This window comes from Salvelinus alpinus, chromosome 5 (genome assembly GCF_045679555.1).
Source record: "Salvelinus alpinus chromosome 5, SLU_Salpinus.1, whole genome shotgun sequence".
NCBI classification, from domain to species: domain Eukaryota; kingdom Metazoa; phylum Chordata; class Actinopteri; order Salmoniformes; family Salmonidae; genus Salvelinus; species Salvelinus alpinus.
In genome coordinates, this window is record NC_092090.1 from 33,418,810 (window position 1) to 33,435,945 (window position 17,136).

Genomic DNA, 17,136 nt, shown 5'->3' on the forward strand with positions numbered 1-17,136 from the left:
GCCACACACACTACTGAGCCTCATTTTGACTTGTTTTAAGGACATTACATCAAAGTTGGATCAGCCTGTAGTGTGGTTTTCCACTTTAATTTTGAGTGTGACTCCAAATCCAGACCTCCATGGGTTGATAAATTTGATTTCCATTGATAATTTTTGTGTGATTTTGTTGTCAGCACATTCAACTATGTAAAGAAAAAAGTATTTAATAAGAATATTTCATTCATTCAGATCTAGGATGTGTTATTTTAGTGTTTCCTTTATTTTTTTGAGCAGTGTATATATCAAAATAGCCACTCTTTGCCTTGATGACAGCTTTGCACACTCTTGGCATTCTCTCAACCAGCTTCACCTGGAATGCTTTTCCAACAGTCTTGAAGGAGTTACTACATATGCTGAGCACTTGTTGGCTGCTTTTCCTTCACTCTGTTGTCCGACTCATCCCAAACCATCTCAATTTGGTTGAGGTAGGGGGATTGTGGAGGCCAGGTCATCTGATGCAACACTCCATCACTCTCCTTCTTGTTAAAATATCCCTTATACATCCTGGAGGTGTGTTGAGACATTGTCCTGTTGGAAAAACAAATGATAGTCTCACTAAGCCCAAACCAGATGTGATGTTGTATTGTTGCAGAATGCTATGGTAGCCATGCTGGTTAATTCTAAATAAATCATAGTGTCACCAGCAAAGCACCCCCACAGTATAACACCTCCTCCTCCATGCTTTACTGTGGGAAATACACATGCGGTGATCATCCGTTCACCCACACCGCATCTCACAAAGACATGGCGGTTGGAACCAAAAATCTCCAATTTGGACTCGAGACCAAAAGACAAATTTCCACCGGTCTAATGTCCATTGCTCAGGTTTTTTGGCCCAAGCAAGTCTCTTCTTCTTGGTGTCCTTTAGTAGTGGTTTCTTTGCAACAATTTGACCATGAAGGCCTGATTCACACAGTCTCCTCTGAACAGTTGATGTTGAGATGTGTCTGTTACTTGAACTCTGTGAAGCATTTCTTTGAGCTGCAATTTCTGAGGCTGGTAACTTTAATGAACTTATCCTCTGCAGCAGAGGTAACTCTGGGTCTTCCATTCCTGTGGCGGTCCTCATGAGAGCCAGTTTCATTATATCGCTTGATGGTTTTTGCGACTGCACTTGGAACAAACTTTCAAAGTTCTTGAAATGTTCTGTATTGACTGACCTTCATGTCTTGACGTTTCTCTTTGCTTATTTGAGCTGTTCTTGCCATAATATGGACTTGGTCATTTACCAAATAAGGCTATCTTCTGTATACCCCCCTACCTTGTCACAACACAACTGACTGGTTCAAACACATTAAGAAGGAAATAAATTCCACAAATGAACTTTTATGAAGGCACACCTGTTAATTGAAATGCATTTGAGTGCATAAAATATATTTTGATTTGTTTAACACTTTTTTAGTTACTACATGATTCCATATGTGTTAGTTCATAGTTTTGATATCTTCAGTATAGGTGTTCTGAAACTTTTGACCAGTAGTGTATTGGTTTGCTTTCCTTTAAAAAAAATGTTTTATAATAATCTTTATCTGCCTTAAAAGTAAGTGTCTATTTGCCTCTGCTGTGAATAAATTATATTATTGACTCTAAGCACTTATGGTGAGTAAATTCACATGTATTAATTCATTTTCACGTGTACATAGATAAATGTTTTTATGTGAAATAACTCTTATTTTCACACTGATTTAAACTGAGATGCTAGAGTTGCTGGGGAAATATTTACTCAGAGCGAATTCAATAATCATGCACCTTTCAGCTGGCTCTCAGAGGAATGCTCTCTCTCATTGTGAAGAAAAGCAAAATGGCCTTTTGATTTACAACTTCTGGAAATTTAATTTGAACTTGCTATGCAACAGGACAAATGTCTTAATATAAAAATGTATGAACTGATAAGTATATTGAGTTTAAAAAGGTTGTTTCAGTGTACTAAAACCATTTAAGCTTAATTGCATGGACATTTTAAGAACCCTGTCCAGTCTTATCTTTAGTGTTGCAGCAGGCTTTTCTTATTTCCTCAGTGCCGTAGTTCTCCAGGCTGTTAGGAATTGGAGTGAAGAAATGCAAAAGGAACTTCCTCACAGTTTCTGCATGAATATAAATGCATAGCCTTCAGCATATATTCCTAATGACATTAGTCAGGCTCTTGTTTTGGAACTACATTTCAGGCAATGTGTTTATGTCGCTGACTTTCTGCGGTGATAAACATGTAATAGTTTAATTTGATGTGAAATACGCACATTCAGTAGCTTTGCCAATAATTTGTCACCAGTCTGGTGCCTAGATCAACTTATCTTCTGCAGCAGAGGTAACTCTGGGTCTTTCATTCCTGTGGCGGTCCTCATGAGAGCCAGCTTCATCATAGCGCTTGATGGTTTTTGCAACTGTACTTGAAGAAACTTTCAAAGTTCTTGAAATGTTCTGTGTTGACTGACCTTCATGTCTTAAAGTAATGATGGACTGTCATTTCTCTTTGCTTATTTGAGCTGTTCTTGCCATAATATAACATACCATTCAATAATATAGACTTGGTCTTTTACTAAATAAGGCTAATTTCTGTATACCCCCCTACCCTGTCACAACACAACTGACTCAAATGCAGTAAAAAGGAAAGAAATTCCACAAATTAACTTTCAAGTATGCACACCTGTTAATTGAAATGCATTCCAGGTGACTACCTCATGAAGCTGGTTGTGAATGCCAAGAGTGTGCAAAGCAGTCATCAAGGCAAAGGGTGGCTATTTGAAGAATCTGAAATATAAAATATATTTTGATTTAACACTTTTTTTTCTTACTACATGATTCCATGTGTTATTTCATAGTTTTGATGTCTTTACTATTATTCTACAATGTAGAAAATAGTATAAAGAAAAACCCTTGAATAAGTAGGTGTTCTAAAACTTTTGACTGGTGGTGTATCTTGGTTACATAATTATTCAACCCTCTGACAGTGATAACAGCTGTGAGTCCTTCTGGGTAAGTCTCCAAGAGCTTTGCTCACCTGGATTGTACAATATTTGCACATTATTCTTTAAAAAATTATTCAAGCTGTGTCAAGATGTTTTCATGTCTTGCCATAGATTTTCAAGACGATTTTAAGTCAACTGTAACTAGGCCACTCGGGAACATTCAATGTTGTCTTGGTAAGCAACTCCAATGTATATTTGGTCTTGTGTTTTACGTTGTTGTCCTGTTGAATGGGGAATTTGTCACCCAGTGTCTGTTGGAAAGCAGACTGAATCAGGTTTCCCTCTAGGATTTTGCCTGTGCTTAGCAATATTCCATTTGTTTTTATTTAAAATAAACTCTAGTCCTTGTCGATGCCACCACCATGCTTGAAAATATTAGGAGTCGTACTCAGTTGTGTTAGATTTTCCCCAAACATAACGCTGTGTATTCAAGACAAAGCGTTCATTCTTTTCTATCTGTCAATTAGGTTAATTTTGTGGAGTAACTACAATGTTGTGGTTCATCCTCAGTTTTCTCCTATCACAGACATATAAGTTTGTAACTGTTTTAAAGTCACCATTGGCCTCATGGTGAAATCCCTCTCAGGCAACTGAGTTAGGAAGGACTCCTGTATCTTTGTAGTGACTGGGTGCATTGATACGCCATCCAATGTGTAATCAATCACTTCACCATCCTCATCTGCCAATAGGTGCCCTTCTTTGCGAAGCATTGGAAAATCTCCCTGGTCTTTGTGGTTGAATCAATTTTTGAAATTCAATGCTCGACTGAGGGACCTTACAGATAATAGTATGGGTGGGGTACAGAGATGAGGTAGTCATAAAAAAATCATGTTAAATACTAAGTCCATGCAACTTTTTATGTGACTTGTTAAGCAAAGTTTTACTCCTGAACCTATTTAGGCATGCCATAACAAAGGGGTTGAATACTTATTGACTGAAGACATCTCAGCTTTTCATTTTTAATTAATTTGTAAAAATGTCTAGAAACATAATTCCACTTTGACATTATGTGGTATTGTGTGTAGGCCAGTGACACTCAATCTCAATTTAATCCGTTTTACATTCCGGCTGTAAAACAACAAATAATGTGGAAAAGGCAAGGGGTGTGAATACTTTCTGAAGGCACTGTAATTATTTCATAACTTGCCACTGGAGGCAAAGATGAATTGATTTTATTGCGTGATATGAAGTACGATGGTTTCCAATCTCGTCCTATTTCTGTTATGTAACGTCGTTTTGTTAAATATGATCACTCAATGAGCTGCACACTGATGCGTTAGGAAGAATTACTGGCTTATACATACATTCCCTCCCCACTCAATGACATTTCTTTAAATTCGTTATTTTTTTAAACAGAAATGTCACCCTGTTATGTGACTGGTAATTTTAGGTAAAAACAAATATTTAACCTCATCCAATTATACAATAATAACATTGTAGTTATTTTTGTCACTACCATAAAAGCAGTGGCAGATTTAGGTATAGGTGACATGGGCAGCCTATACCCATGGTGACATTTGCGCGATTGGTTTTCTATCGCTCATTTGCACATCACGTCAAGGATATCATATCACCGTGTGGGACTGGGTCAATTAACCTTGTCGGGGCGGGCGCCCTGATTCTAGTTTGTAGGTGGGCTATTGCCTGGGAAGGTCTCCCACTCAGAAGTACGAGATGGGGCGGGGGTAGGTTGACCTCAGGTCTCCACACTGGAAGCCCGAGGTAGGGGGAGCGGGGGAATCTATCAAATAGCTCACCCCTAACTTTGTACAGTACTAATGCAATGAGAAAAATCAGTCACACTACGAAATGCTACCAAATTAACCACAATTCATTCATAATACTGTGAATATATTGTAATGAAACAGCAGGGAGCAGGTCTCGAACCCTCGACCATCTAGCCCGAAGTCCAGCGCGCTATCGACTGTGCCGCAAAAGCATGCTCGAGCGGCATAGTCGATTTCCGCGAAACCAGGGTCGTTACAATATAGTTTCACAGACATATTGTTGCATTTTTTTCTGGTTTGTGCGAAATTGTTAAGAATAATATTAAACCAGTCTGCACACCACCAATGTGAATTGGTTTAGTCTTGACTCTTGGTTGACAGTGTTGGGGGATAGGTAATGTATTGATGCTTGAGTGCCAAATCAACACATTTGTTTCTATTTGTCTTTGTTACTTTAAAAAAAATATTTATGAGTCTTATTTTTGTGTTTATATTTGTATAGTTTTAAATGTTATGATTATTTATTTGTGTTGTTCCAAATGTCTGAATAAAAATTACAGTTAGTGCAGAAAATATGATTCAGAGGTTTTCTTTCTCTCATCCATGCATGATTTATGTTAGGCTATAGATTGGCTATAGATTTGCTTTAGCCTATTAATTGTGACCAACAAAAAATAAATAGGATGGCCAATTATGATGTTTTGTATCACGGGTCGCACTGCACTCTTTTGTAAGCCAATTTTTTTTCTCTCCATTATATTTTCAGTCTCGGTAGCTGGGTGGGGTTCGAGTCTATCGCCTCTGGTTGCCGCCACTCCATGGTAACGACCCGAGAAACACAAGTGTTTTACAAACTCTGTGGGAAACCCAATGGGGAGAACTGCAGTGGGGTCTTTATACACGTTCCGGGGCCGCTTCAACTGGTACTTATACTTTTCAGATTCCGGGGCTGGTTCGCTTTCTCTCGATGTAATCTGATCCCGTGCAAGTGTCTTGGAAGCATCATCAGCTTTCACAATTCTGAAAGGGAGGTGACTTGAGCGACCGAAGAACATACGTTGAATTCAGCAGGTAAGATAGTGTGCCCTTCATTTATCTACAAAGAAATGTTTGATTTATCATTACCGGTGTGTCGAAAAGAAAGGTGCTTTTTGGTCCATTATTCCTAGAGCATCTTTGGAAGACCGCAGACAGCAACCATGGCATAGGCTCATCATCTGCAACTAGCTCATTCACCAATATGGATTTTTAACCGCCTGTTCGACACACTTTTAATGCGGGTAAATGTGTCTATCCAATACACGCTCCATTCTCATTTGCTTAAATGCTGGGAATATAAATCTATTCTGAACAAATGTATTGTCAAAATTGTATCTGAAAATTATGGTGTTATATAACATTCTGTGGCCACATCTACCTCAGATGTCATAATTGTAGCAGGCTGTGCAATAAAGTACCCTAGCCATTGATAAATATTGAAAAAAATAATATTTTGTTGACTTGTGTAATTGTAAGGTGATCAATGCCCTCTCTCTCACACACACTCTGTATCTCACTCACACACACCAGCTCCATAATCATGAACAAAAAATGGACTGCTAATGAAAACTGTCTACTTTTGATGCTCTTGGGGTTGTTTTCCTTTGTCTGTTGTGTACCACTCAGTTCCAGAGCTAGCCATACAAGAGGACAGAGCAGACAGCACACTCACTGTAATTATTTTTGGTGTGTTGTTCTATAGAAACTCAAGGAGACATGTCAGGGTTGGTAAGCTCAGTGGAGTCAACTCGTGTCCGGTCTGTCTGATGCTGCTGCATTTTGATAGAAATGTATTTGAAAGCCTACATAAAAGCAAGCCCAACTAAATCTGAAATGTGCCTTTAAATTAGACCAAACCATGTTCTGATTACATTTAGATTGTCCTTTAGTCAGGCTTGGTAGGAATTATAACTGCTTCAAGACTGTTGAATTGTGAGATGACACACAGATGACAGCTTGATGACAGCATGTTTGGATTTTTTGCCTTAGGGGTTTGATGTCAGTCTTAGCTCAATACAAATTTTAATGAAGGCCTTGATGTTTTTATTCATATACACTATATATACAAAAATATGTGGACACCCCTTCAAATGACTGGATTCGTCTATTTCAGCCACACCTGTTGCTGACAGGTGCATAAAATTGAGCACACAGCCATACAATCTCCATAGACAAACATTGGCAGTAGAATGGCCTTACTGAAAAGCTCAGTGACTTTCAACGTGGCACTGTCATAGGATGCCACCTTTCCAACAAGTCAGTTCGTCAAATTTCTGACCTGCTAGAGCTGCCCCGGTCAACTGTAAGTGTTGTTATTGTGAAGTGGAAACGTCTAGGAGCAACAATGGCTCAGTCGAAGTGGTAGGCCACACAAGCTTACAGAACGGAACTGCAGAGTGCTGAAGCGCCTAGCGTGTAAAAATCTTCTGTCCTCGGTTGCAACACTTATTACCGAGTTCCAAACTGCCTCTGGAAGCAACGTCCGCACAATAACTGTTCGTCGGGAGCTTCATGAAATGGGTTTCCGTGGCCGAGCAGCTGCACACAAGCCTAAGATCAACATGTCCAATGCCAAGCGTCGGCTGGAATGGTGTAAAGCTCGCCGCTATTGGACTCTGGAGCAGTGGAAACGCATTCTCTGGAGTGATGAATTACGCTTTACCATCTGGCAGTCCGACGGACAAATCTGGGTTTGGCGGATGCCAGGAGAACGCTACCTGCCCCAATGCATAGTGCCATCTGTAAAGTTTGGTGGAGAAGGAATAATGGTCTGGGGCTGTTTTTCATGGTTCGGGCTAGGCCTCTTAGTTCCAGTGCGGGGAAATCTTAACGCTACAACATACAATGACATTCTAGACGATTCTGTGCTTCCAAATTTGTGGCAACAGTTTGGGGAAGGCCCTTTCCTGTTTCAGAATGACAATGCCCCCATGCACAAAGCGAGGTCCATACAAAAATGGTTTGTCGAGATCAGTGTGGAAGAACTTGACTGGCCTGCACGGAGCCCTGACCTCAATCCCATCGAACACCTTTGGGATGAATTGGAATGCTGACTACGAGCCAGGCCTAATCGCCCAACATCCGTGCTCAACCACACTAAAGCTCTTGTGGTTGAATGGAAGCAAGTCCCCGCAGCAATGTTCTGACATCTAGCGGAAAGCCTTCCCAGAAGAATGGAGGCTGTTATAGCAGCAAAGACGGGACCAACTCCATACTAATGTCCCATGATTTTGGAATGAGATGTTCGACGAGCAGGTGTCCACATACCTTTGGTCATGTTGTGTATCTTGCTTTCAGGATGACTGTAAATTAGATTACAGTAACATGATGACTGATTTTAAAGATGAATAAATACCAACGTTTTTTGGGTTGTTTTACATAATACCCACTGTGCGCACACTGGTTGAATCAACATTGTCTCCACATTTCAATGTAATTACGTTTAACTAACATGGAATAGACATTGAATTGACATCTGTGCCCAGTGGGTAGTCTCATATCATGAGCAAGTTCATCACCAAATAACATTTGCGTGATAATACTTGCACTTTATTGTGACGTTATATTCACATTTGGAAATTCTACTTAGTAAATGGCCATTCTGTCCGAGATTAGGTGTCTGATTTTAAAAGGGCCCCTGGGGAGCCGGGGGAAGGTGTGTGGCTCTGGAGGCACCTCGGTCCCCAGCAGGTGGGCTCACTCCGTGTCCGAGACCAGCTCCACGTTCTGGCTGGCTGGCGCCTGGCGGCCCGCCTTCTCCTGACCCTCTCCCCTCTCCCAGCCGTCAGAGAGGGTGCCCCTCTGCTCGTTCCTGTTTTATGTGTGCCACAGGAGCTGAAGGACAAACACTGTGTCGCAGCAGCCTGCTGGAATGCTATTCATGCAGGAGAATTCTAAATTGGACTCTTGCGGATGAGAGAGAGCCAAGAGAGAGGTTGTACATGGGGATCTGGTTTCCCTACTGCTCAGGCTGAGGTTGATGATTATTACGACTGGGACAAGCGAATCAACTAAGGCTAGGCTTGATCTCTGTTTTTTCAGATAAATGGCTATTACCATATTTACAGCATTATACTGTACACTTAATCAAGATAAGATAATTAGATCCGGCTGTGGTCCTGTGAATGACAGAAGCAAGCTATGTCTTCATAGTAGCCTAATTCAAATGTTATGTTTGAACAGAACCGTTTTCACCTCAAAAGCTACTGTCACACATATCTGTTTATGATGTATGATGTGTCCTTTCATTTCTTTGCAAGCCAGTCATGTAGGCTACTGATGTCCAAGGCCAGTCAGTTGCCCCCTGGCGGGTTGTGTCCAAGATAAGATGTGTTGAAGGTTGGAGAACTCTCTCTACTGCCTCTTGTGGTGTTTCTAGACACGTCTCTCAGCCTGCAGCGCTCCCAAGGAAATCAGTTTGAGAGTTGATTAATGTAGGAACTCGTTTGAGAGATGGCAATTACCACCCCAGTTATTGCATGCCTGGAACATTAGTGTATTTTTGTAGCAGTACAAATGGAAACCTTTTATCAGTAGCTTTTCTGTTTTCAGATAATTTAAATGTCATATGCTATCTCAAAATAAATAAATAAACTACTGTTCAGGAGTAATTTGGTTAAAACAGTCTTTGTGATCAGATTTTTAGATAGCAATCCAGGTGAACCATTTTCGTGATTTGTAACCTGGCTCAGAAAGTAGAAAAAAAAGTTTTATATTTGACACAGACACCTCAATCAAATGTATTTATGAAGCCCTTTTTACATCAGCCGATGTCACAGTGCTATACAGAAACCCAGCCTAAAACCCCAAACAGCAAGCAATGCAGATGTAGAAGCACGGTGGCTAGGAAAACCTCCCTAGAAAGGCAGGAACCTAGGAAGAAACCTAGAGAGGAACCAGGCTCTGAGGGGTGGCCAGTCCTCTTCTGGTTGTGCCGGGTGGAGATTATAACAGTACATGGCCAAGATGTTCAAACGTTCATAGATGACCAGCAGGGTCAAATAATAATAATCACAGTGGTTGTAGAGGGAGCAACAGGTCAGCACCTCAGGAGTAAATGTCAGTTGGCTTTTCATAGACGAGCATTCAGAGTTAGAGAAAACAGGTGTTGTAGAGAGAGAGTGGAAAACAGCAGGTCCGGGACAAGGTAGCACCTCCGGTGAACAGGTCATTGTTCCATATCCGCAGGCAGAACAGTTGAAACGGGAGCTGCAGCACGACCCGGCGGACTGGGGACAGCAAGGAGTCATCAGGCCAGGTAGTCATGAGGCATGGTCCCAGGGCTCAGGTCCTCTGGGAGGGGAGAGAGAGATAATTAGAGGGAGCATACTTAAATTCACACAGGACAAATACTCCAGATATAACAGACTGACCCTAGCCCCCGACACAACTATTGCAGCATAAATACTGAAGGCTGAGACAGGAGGGGTCGGGAGACACTGTGGACCCGTCCGACGATACCCCCGGACAGGGCCTACCAGGCAGGATATAAACCCACCCACTTTGCCAAAGCACAGTCCCCACACCACTAGAGGGATATCTTCAAACCACCAACTTACTACCCTGAGACAAGGCTGAGTATAGCCCATGAAGTTCTCCCCCACAGCACGAACCAGAGGGGGGCGCCAACCCGGACAGGAAGATCACGTCAGTGACTCAACCCACTCAAGTGACGCACCCCTCCTGGGACAGCATGGAAGAGCACCAGTAAGCCAGTGACTCACCCCCCAGTAATAGACACCTCTGTATGAATTGTGTATGTGAGCTGACGTTTTAAACCTGTGGTAATGTTCCTTTAGTACAGGATGTTAACCCTGCAGGAGAGCTGTCAGCCATGTGCTATCACTGTGTTATGAGAGATGTGGCTGTGAATTTGGGATGAGGAGAGTATAATCAGAGGCTACTCTTTGATCTCATGGCATTGGGACAGCTTTTTACACTCGAAAACATCCCTGTATGGCCGAATGTATTTCCTTCCTTCAGAATAGCTCAACTGTTTAGGGGAATCCATCACATGGCCACTTTGTGTTGTTGCTAGTCCACAGTTTAAAATGTTCTTGAATTTCGTGGGATTGGTGTGGGCTTTCAATTGCTTGTAGTATGTTGTAGTATGTCATCAGGACGTGTATGTTGGAAAGGGGATTTGCATGTTTTCTAGAAGTCGTTGCATCACAGGGACAAGCTGTGTGATTACAATCTTTCATGTTTTTTTACATTTTGCTGGGGAACTCCGTCAACATCGAGCCCACCGTTAGTCATACTATGCTGTGTGATGGCTTCAGAATACTCTGCTCATCTTCCTTTGCTATCTCAGTGTAATGCTAAAAGTGAACAGAGAAATACAACTTTGGAACATCATTTAAAGAACTCAAAGTTGGATTATTTCCATTTAGTCAGAATAGTTCATTCAAAAACTGAAGCTTGTGGCTATATATTTGTCTTTTGAGGCACTGATGTTCATTAATATAAAAGCGAAGTTAAAAACAGCAAGTCATCAGGTGTTTTTTAAATGCTCTAGTGGTTAGTGAGTGATGATGGCAGCCCCCATTATGCCCTGCTAGGAAGATTAGGTAATTAGCAGGGCCACCTGACCTACCTGCTGTGGAGGGATGGGAGGGACGCCGGTTACGTATTTTTAGACGCCGCATTTACCCTCCCTTACCCACCAGGTGTTCAGTTAGCACAGTCTAGTCTAATGAATGATGGGGCTCTTCAAGGGGAAATCATTTCTCGGTCCACATAGAGGTTTGATTGTTCAATCATAGTCATAGCAGGAAGGATGACTTAGTACCAAGTCGTGATACCTGAGACTAGAGGTCTCCCCCCCAGATCTTTTACTTTGTGTTGAGGACAGAGAGGGCCCAAGGCAGTCAAGGCTGGCTTGGTTAGTGGCATATTGATTCAACACCCTTCTCGTTGACCATTTGTAACCATCATCCTTCAAAATCCGACGCCTTCTTTAAAGTGTGCTGTTTATCTGCAGGGATGAGAAATGAGGAGCACTCTGATATTCGGCCTTTTTGAGGGTTTCATAGCTAGGGTGGGAAGCCTTTTGATGTGCGCTGAGCAGTTTCCTGGCAGAGGGAAAACTGAGAGAGCCAGCCCCCCGCCTGTGAATAACTCCCACATTGTGTGTGACTCATATCTGTCTCTAGTAGAGAGCATGTTCCTCCTCATGCTCCTGCTCCTCTGTCAATAACCGCTTTACACTGCTTGCCTGCCACAGTTATTTCCCTTCCGTCTGTTGCTGGCGTGACACTGAACGCAATCACACCTACCTACTCTCCCCGACCCGCCCGGCCGAGTGTGAAGTATGAACGGAGTGTGCTGCTGGAGGAGTTTTGGTCTGTCTCGTCAGTGACCTCTAGCCCTGGTGGATGACCCAGATGAAATGGTTTTCAGCTATGAGAGATGTGGATGTCTGACAGTCTTCATATACCAGGAGGGCATTGGGTCATATAGGCTTTGCTGAGTGTGCTGAATGCATGCTGAGACATTTACTTTAGTTTTAAGGGCCACTTTTTAAACTTTAGAGCAACGAGGGTATGCCATACAGCTGTCGATAGAGTCACACACTGTGTGGAGTGACACTATAGACGAGCGTCTATGTACGTAGGCTATGTATTGTACGAATTTGAAACCCTTACTAGATATAATCTTAAAGTTAGAGTTATAGTTCATTATTTCTGAAGTGCATTTCTATTTTTGATGTAAATGGCGTGTTATACAGGAGAAGGGTGTAGAAATTGTGTAATACAGTAGAAATGATCACTTGTTTTTTGAGAAACTTACCCTAGCCGCCGGGTTAGACTTCCTCATCGCTCAGTGTGCAAAAAAAACAAACATGAACAAAAACACCCAAATACTGTACGTCCTTTCAGAAACAAGACCCACTGTCAGTATATCGATGTAGGTCTTTAGATGTTGTACACATGACATTGTTTCCTTCTGAACCTTATCCTCGAGGCTATATTCCACTTTGTGTGACTTGAACTGTTTCCCCTACCCAGCTGGGTCATTCTCCGTGTAGCCTGCTGCTAGAGTGGACGGGAGAGTTATTGCTTGAGTTGCAACAGAATTTAAAAATAATATATAACATGCGGATAAAGTTCTGAATGACACAATTTCATGTGTACAACGTCTAAAGACCTGCATCACTATAAAGTGTCTGTTTCTAAAATAACGTTTTTGTTGCGTTTGTTCTTGTTTTTCAATGCCCCCACAATGCACAAGGAGCAACGAGGAAGTCTATTGCGGCTGGGGTACGTTTCTCAAAAACAAGTGAAATCGCCAAAAATGTGTTTGTACCCTTCTATAACATGCCTTTTAGTGAACCACTCATTTAACATGTTAACTACACTACATTATAGGGCTGACACAAGTACCGTATAACCGTCAGTTATGGATGAAGACTGGCATGATTTTTGACCGCGTCACAACCCTAGCACATTATATTATTTGCTGGTTTTATCGGCAGGTATATCCGTGTCATGTAGGCGGAACGAATGCTTCTGTTGAGTTATCCGAGCTTTAAGGAGCCCTGATTCAAATCTGTAGACATTATGTCAATGGCGAGCTGGTGTCTCTCAGAATCAATGAGGTGATATCTGCATGTCATTTCCAGATCCCAGGACATTTGCATTTAAATGAACTAAACCCAATTACACAGACTTTCAGAGGCTGAATGGAGCCACCTTTTTGGAAAAAGAAAAATTGGCAACAAAGAAAAACCTTGAAACCCCTAGAGAAAGCCCCATTCACGCCTGTATAAATCATGGGTGGCACTAAAGGAAAGCTTATTAACACCCCAAGAGGGAGGCAAGGAGAATTCTCCTGTGCCTTCAAAACACCTTCAAATTGAGCAAAGCGTGGAACTAAAAGCATGCAGATCAACAATCCATATTACTCTTTCATCTCAGTTCGATTCTTTCTTTTGTAAAGTAACTGGGGGGCTGTAGCCTAGAGGCCTCATTTATCATTAGTAGTGACGGCAGCTTTGTGACAAGTGTGAGAAAAACTTTAGCTTCCGCATACATTTAGTCTGAAAGTCCCTGTTATCTAAATACTCTTGTTTCTCATAGTAGTTAGCATGTCTGCTTCTATTTGTCCTTGGGAATTTGTAGGTCTACAGTATGTAGTATGCTAGGCTATTACATTGTATGTAGGTGGGCATAGTGAGGTTGTGTGTGTGTGTGTGTGTGTGTGTGTGTGTGTGTGTGTGTGTGTGTGTGTGTGTGTGTGTGTGTGTGTGACCTTGCCAAACCTATTTCCAGTCGTCCTGTACATTGCTGCAGTGGTGGAAAAATTACCCAATTGTCATACTTGAGTAAAAGTAAAGATACCTTAATAGAGAATGACTCATAAAAGTGAGTCACCCAGTAAAATACTACTTGAGTAAAAGTCTGAAAGTATTTAGTTTTAAATATACTTAAGTATCAAAAGTAAATGTAACAGTATGAATCATTTCAAATTCCTTTCATAAAGCAAACCAGACTGCACCATTTGTAGGCGGGGGCACACTCCAACACTCAGACATCATTTACAAATGAAGCATTTGTGTTTAGTGAGTCCACCAGATCAGAGGTAGTAGGGAAGACCAGGGATGTTCTCTTGATAAGTGCGTGAATTGGACCATTTTCTTGTCCTGCTAAGCATTCAAAATGTATGGAAGCATTTTTTGTTGTCAGGGAAAATATATGGAGTAAAAAGTACATAATTTTCTTTAGGAGTGTAGTAAAGTAAAAGTTGTCACAAATATAAATAGTAGAGTAAAGTACACACCCCAAAAAACTACTTAAGTTGTACTTTCAAAGTATTTTTACTTTACACTGCTGGTTGTGGGTCAACAAAGCCCACCTTTGTCTTTGTGCTTCCTACGTTGTCATTATTCCTACTTTGGCTTGACTGTATTCAGTGGGCCTGCTCATTAGCTGCTGTGTTTCTGGGAGGATTGTATGACATTAAAATTTAGATAGAGAGAGGAGAGAGGGCTCCGGCTATCTGCTACAATACACTGCTTACTGCCACACAGCTGGATTGTTCTCTCTCTCTCTGCAAGAGATGGATATTACAAAGGAAAACTACCGTTTCTACAGCAGCCATGAAAACATTTATTTATTTTAAGTTGTGATTTAACATTGATACATTACACAGCAAAGGGCTAGCCTGCAATTGAATTTGATGTGTATCTAAAAAACTGCAGTAGCTCTTGTATCTTTGGCAGTTTGAGACATTTCGAATGATGGTTAATCAATGCCATGATGGATTTAATTTAGAAACACCAGCTGAGGGAGTTTGATCTATGGCATAGAGAGAGAGAGAGCGAGAGCCTTGGGGCTCGTCTGAAGTCGGTACAGCCGATCTGCCCACCTCTGTTTGTGGTGTTTGGGCTACACACTAATATGACCCTTCTGTATAAAGGTGGGACTCTCACGTACATGTCGTTTTTTTACTTTAAGACGCCCACAGGCTTCACAAGACTCGTCTGAAGGTCCCCCGGTACCAGTTTTTTGTTGTTGTTGTTAATCTGGAAGTACAGTGCATTTGGAAAGTATTCAAACCCCTTTACTTTTTCCACAGTTACATTACAGCCTTATTCTATAATGGATTTGAGAAATGTTTGCAAATGTAAATGTTTTATTTTACTGAAATATCATATTTACATAAATATTCAGACCCTTTACTCAGTACTTTGTTGAAGCACCTTTGGCAGCGATTACAGCCTCAAGTCTTCTTGGGTATGATGCTACAAGCTTGGCACACCTGTATTTGGGGAGTTTCTCCCATTATTTTCTGCAGATCCTCTCAAGCTCTGTGAGGTTGGATGGGGAGCGTCGCTGCACAGCTATTTTCATGTCTGTCCGTACCCCCCGCCCTGGCTTAGACGGGGCTTAGACTCTTTTAAAGGATATAGATTTATATTTCATGTGAGGACACTGTGCTGCTGCCTTCAAATGGAATCCAATTTAGTTTATCTTTCAAAACCATCAGAGAGAAAGCTAGAGAAAGAGAGAGGGAGAGAAAGAGAAGGGGGGGGAGGGGGCAAGCCTTCACAAGACAGACTGCCAGTACGGTTTAAGCTCCTCACATCTAGCCCTTACATCCATCTGAATGTGAAATGTTATATCTGGGCAGTGATGGCATAGCTAGAAATATGTAGACATTTTGTTTGACCAAATATTTCAGTGATTTCATTTGAGCTAGGTATCATAGTACAAAACGTGATGAAACATGAATGTACATTTTTGCTTCGTCAATAGTCCTGCTTATGAAGTGCACCTTGTTATCTGTATGCTGTTCAGCACCTTGGACAATTCCTTTCTGGAGTCAGTTGTAAACACATTGTTGTATCTGATATCCTGGTGGAACAGCTGCTTTGAACTACAGTCTGGTGAAATATCATTAGGTTCCTCACTGGGACGATGGGCAGACAGATGCCCCCTGAATTGTCAGACAGATGGAGTGTCACATGTTGAAGGATGACAAACAGCAGACACATCAAAACCCCAGACGACATTAGGGGTCCTGATATGGGAAAGGGGGATACCTAGTCAGTTGTACAACTGAATGCATTTAACCCAACCCCTCTGAATCAGAGAGGTGCGGAGGACTGCCTTAATCGACATCCACGTCTTCGGCGCCCAGGGAACAGTGGGTTAACTGCCTTTAATCAGATTCATTCGTTGTAATGACTGGGGTTAAAACACTCCTATCAGGGTATGTAATGGCAAAGGGGATGTAATGGTAGAGTAGAAACAAAAATGGATATTAACAAATATGCACAAATGTTTTTTATTTGTTATGTCAACTCTGCATCACATCAAATTGATGTATTCCATCTCGGCGTTAAGTTTTGACTGAACAAATGTTATGCACCATTTATTTTTCTACTGTACGTATCTGACGCGTCGCTGTGGTTGGGAATAAACTAATATCAATTCAAAAGTCTGACATGCCTTTCTCGCAGAAGTAATTATTTTTAACAACATTTACAAATATTGGATTCTACTTTTAGTAGGGGTGTTAGGTCTGACTTAAATGCCTCAGCCAATGTTATTCTCTCTCTCCTGCTCAGAAGTCTCACACTGAGAGGCAACACACAGTCTCAGCTTCGCTTGCGGTGCTTTAATTTATATGCCCTCCTACTGACTCGTCATGTGTATCAGTTAGCAAACTCTGCTGACTAATAGAGGGGGAGACAGGAGGGTAGAGCTGACACAACTGTCTTCGGCTCTGCAGTAAGATAGTTGAAATATGAGGACGACAAAGGATGAGTGTTGAACAAGAAGAGTGGCACTTCTTGACTGGGCATTCTTCGTAGTGCTCCTAAGTTTCCAAATCAGAACGTCAGAATAACCTTGCTTTGT

At 41.6% G+C, this 17,136-nt stretch overlaps 1 protein-coding gene across 4 annotated transcripts in view; it reads left to right on the plus strand.

Moving 5' to 3' along the window:
- Nucleotides 1-5,596: 5,596 nt before the first annotated feature.
- The window catches only part of LOC139575966 (amyloid-beta A4 precursor protein-binding family A member 2-like), a 76,299-nt gene continuing 64,759 nt past the window's right edge, over nucleotides 5,597-17,136 (plus strand). Inside the window, exons 1-2 of one of the 4 annotated variants that reach the window (XM_071401488.1) lie at nucleotides 5,598-5,803; nucleotides 13,004-13,032. The gene's annotated coding sequence lies outside the window, so the exon portion shown is untranslated. Of the gene's footprint in view, nucleotides 5,804-13,003; nucleotides 13,033-17,136 lie in introns of all 4 variants that reach the window. The other 3 variants (XM_071401486.1, XM_071401485.1, XM_071401490.1) reach the window with 3 other exon arrangements.